A 4,166-nucleotide genomic window follows, 5' to 3' on the forward strand; every position below is an offset into this window, starting at 1 on the left:
AGATCACCGTCCGACAGGGCTTACAGCAAGGGAGCCCCCTCTCTATATCGTGTTTTGTCTTATCCTTGGAACCGCTGCTTCACCGTATTGCTGTTCAATTAAATGGCTGGAAGATATTAGGAGAAACCTTCTCGGCAAAAGCGTACGTGGATGATGTTACGGTATTGCTACGTCATGTCGATGATATATCCTTATTCAAGGACGTATTGGAGTCCTTTTGTTCTCTTTCTGGGGCTCGCATTAATGAACCGAAATGTACGCTATTACCATTGCAGTGTTTTCAACACATTGTCATTCCATGCGCAACTGTTGTTGCTCGCCGCAAATCGTTGAATTGCCGTAGATCGCTGTCCGATGAAAATGTCTGCACTTAATTGGAGTGGGGTGACTAATCGAATTCAAGGGGCAATTCGTGAACACGAACGCCGTTCCCTTAGTCCTCTTCACAAAGTGCGGGTCTTAGATTGCTAAATTTTCAGCAAAGTGTACTACGTTGCAGAAATATTCCCGCTCCCCACGACTATGGCGTGCAAATTGATGCAAATGTCCGGTAATTTCCTTTGGAAAAATACATATTTTTCGACTTCGTTATGAAGTGGTTGCAAGGCCCCGTCCGCTTGGAGGGCTGTGACTTCCCAATATCAAAGTGGGGGCTTCGGTATTGTTCATACGGCGTACAGTTTTAACATGTACTCGAGCAACTTATTCTATTACATGTCGCTTATTTACGTGTTTTCGACCTGCCAGTCTGATTCCTCAACTCTAAATTGCGGCACCTGCGTGAATTTTATATTATTATAAGTTTTCTGGAGCTGACTCTTTATCAGTGATACACCTTGCCAGCAAATCTTTCCTTTCTCGTTGGGGAGTACAGTCATCCCTCTCCCCAGTTGAAATGGCCGCTCCGTTGGAATCCTGGAAGGCAGTGGAGTTTCACGTTAGTCTTCCTATCCTTCCGATGGAAGTCGCCTCATCGTGGTATAGGGTCATTCACTATCTGGTCCCGACCAACGAACGCGTCCATCGTATTAATCTTAGTCCGACTGGTCTCTGCGACACACGTCATCAACCTGATACATTACCACACAGGTTTTCTCTTGTGGACGAGAACACTGGCACGGGATACGACAACAACTGGCTTTCCTTACCCGACCAGTTGAAGCTGCTTTCTCGGTTGCTCTTCTTCTGTGTCCAGACTTTTCCGTTTTCCCTCGGACCGAGACTAATTCAATCGTACGGTTCCTCGGACACTAGGCCCACTGTGTAGTTGGACTGGAAGTGGCAGAGGCTTCCACGTTATCGTGTTTTATTTACAAATGTGTTACACCTTTGTCTTTAATCGTCAAGGAATTGGGTTAGCTTTTCTGGGTTTTTTTTCTGGAGCCTTCCCTTATTGTGTTCTTCCTAGAGAAAAAAATTTGTTTCCATTTGAGTCCAGGAATTGTGGAATTTTTGACTCTCAGGTTTTCTTATCAGAAAACAAAAAACAACAAAAATAAAGAAAAATTTAAAAAATTATTAAAAAATAAAAAATTAAATAAAATAAAAAAGTGAAACAAAAAAATAAACATCCTATACCACGTCCATGCGAGGGACCGGCACAGTGACAGGCGATAGGGGTTGGGGCATCGTGGCCAGGCCTCGGGATTCGACCCCTGCTCACCTCGTCTCCACCCGGCCTGAAGCTGACTGTGTCTGTCGCTCATTACTGTAAAAATTAAAAATAAATAAAAAAAAGCTGCTCCGTCAGTGCGTTGGATTGCTAACCAAAAGGATTCTGGTTTGATTATTGGCCGGTTCGGAAGTTTTCTCCTCTCGGGGACAGCGTGTTATATTATCCTTACGCTCGTATCGTCATAAATGATATCCACTATTGAGATGGCTGAATGAGCACATCCCGAAAGCCAGTAAATCAAAAAATAAAAAATTCCTCTTGAAAGGCGGTGTTTCGAGATAACTGTAGCTACAGGTAACAAGTAAATATGTAACTGTAGCAATTATAACGTCATTAAACAGCAAATACTCCATTGCGTATAATGAAATTTCAGTCAGAACTATGAAGATCATTGCACCATATATTTATTCTGTACTCAGTCACCTGTGCGATATGTCTTACAGGCTTACACTGGTGGCAACGACTAACTGCGGAGAATGAACAACAAATCGTAAGTCGGTAAGTGATGACGTAAGAACTATGCTGACATAACAGTTTTGAGTGATTTCTATCATGAACGGTACCGCGGCCGTATAAGGTGACAAACAATTATGCCATGATACTCGTTGAAAACAGCGCGCGGCTTGCTTCGTCCCGTCGATCAATACATTGTTTCCGTACTGACGGTGAGCTGTACAGGACTACCAACATATTTAATTTTAGACTTTGAAATCATTATTTACTTGCCACAAACACAACTTCCGTGTCCTCCAAGACTATCCAGCTGTTTTTGAGTCTCCGAAACCGCACAATGCACCTTTGTAGTACACAGGACGGGTGGAAGTCTAAAATTAAGGATTCAGAGTGATGCCCCCTGCTGTAGCAGTCGACGACTAGAAGACGTCACCAGCGAGATCTTCGAGAAGGGAGTAGCCGCCAAATGACTGTCTAGTCCCAAGTGAACCCACACATGTTGTTGTTGTTGTTGTTGTGGTCATCAGTCCTGAGACTGGTTTGATGCAGCTCTCCATGCTGCCCTATCCTGTGCAAGCTTCTTCATCTCCCAGTACTTACTGCAACCTACATCCTTCTGAATCTGCTTACTGTATTCATCTCTTGGTCTCCCTCTACGATTTTTACCCTCCACGCTGCCCTCCAATGCTAAATTTGTGATCCCTCGATGCCTCAGAACATGTCCTACCAACCGGTCCCTTCTTCTTGTCAAATTGTGCCACAAACTCCTCTTCTCCCCAATTCTATTCAATACCTCCCGATTAGTTAGGTGATCTACCCATCTAATCTTCAGCATTCTTCTGTAGCACCACATTTCGAAAGCTTCTATTCTCTTTTTGTCCAAACTATCTATCGTCTATGTTTCACTTCCGTACATGGCTACACTCCATACAAATACTTTCAGAAACGATTTCCTGACACTTAAATCTGTACTCGATGTTAACAAATTTCTCTTCTTCTGAAGAACCCATACATAGTGCATTACATTCTTATTACTCAAGTTTAAATTTTAACTACTTGATCTTCGAATCAGAATTTCAAGCACAATACTAAATCGTATGCTTTAGCAGCCCAGTGTCCGAATAATATTCATTGAACTTCCTTTGTAAAACATGCTTCCGCTATTTTTGGAAAGTCATGACCACTGGGACATTTTTTAGTTTGCTGTAGTACTTTAGTCAAAATACAAGTGGATGCACATGGTTCCAACCAGCATTCGTAGCAGAGGTCGCTAACCTCTGCGGTGGCGTTCGACTCGGATGTAGCCCTGGTGGTGTAAAATTTCAGTGTCAGTATTTGGTTCAAAATGGTTCAAATGGCTCTGAGCACTATGGGACTTAACATCTGAGGTCATCAGTCCCCTGGAACTTAGAACTACTTAAACCTAACTAACCTAAGGACATCACACACATCCATGCCCGAGGCAGGATTCGAACCTGCGACCGTAGCGGTCGCGCGGTTCCAGACTGAAGCGCGTAGAACCGATCGGCCACACCGGCCGGCTGTCAGTATTTGGCCGGCAAGGTAGTGAGCGCTGGTGGTAGAAGGTTCCTGTTCCCCAATCTTTGTACTAATATTCTGGATTGAACTGCACACATCACCGCAGTATCTCATGAAGTGACGGCATGTGACACAGTAGATGGTCATCGTCCGTAGTATGGGGACGTTAAGCTCGGAGCACACCTTGGCATTTTCCGAGAGGAGTAAGCTATGTGCCGACACCGGGTTCCACCCTCTCCCTTCCTTTTATCCATTACATCGTAAACACACTTGACACTTCATGACAAATGAAAATGTGTGTGAAATCTTATGGGACTTAACTGCTAAGGTCATCAGTCCCTAAGCTTACACACTACTTAACCTAAATTATTCTAAGGACAAACACACACACCAATGCCCGAGGGAGGACTCGAACCTCCACCGGGACCCGCCGCACAGTCCACGACTGCACACTTCATGACAGTTCGGAGGAAAGCAACCGCCTCCACTACTGCGTTGC

Source organism: Schistocerca cancellata, chromosome 4, assembly GCF_023864275.1.
Source record: "Schistocerca cancellata isolate TAMUIC-IGC-003103 chromosome 4, iqSchCanc2.1, whole genome shotgun sequence".
Classification (NCBI taxonomy): Eukaryota; Metazoa; Arthropoda; class Insecta; order Orthoptera; family Acrididae; genus Schistocerca; species Schistocerca cancellata.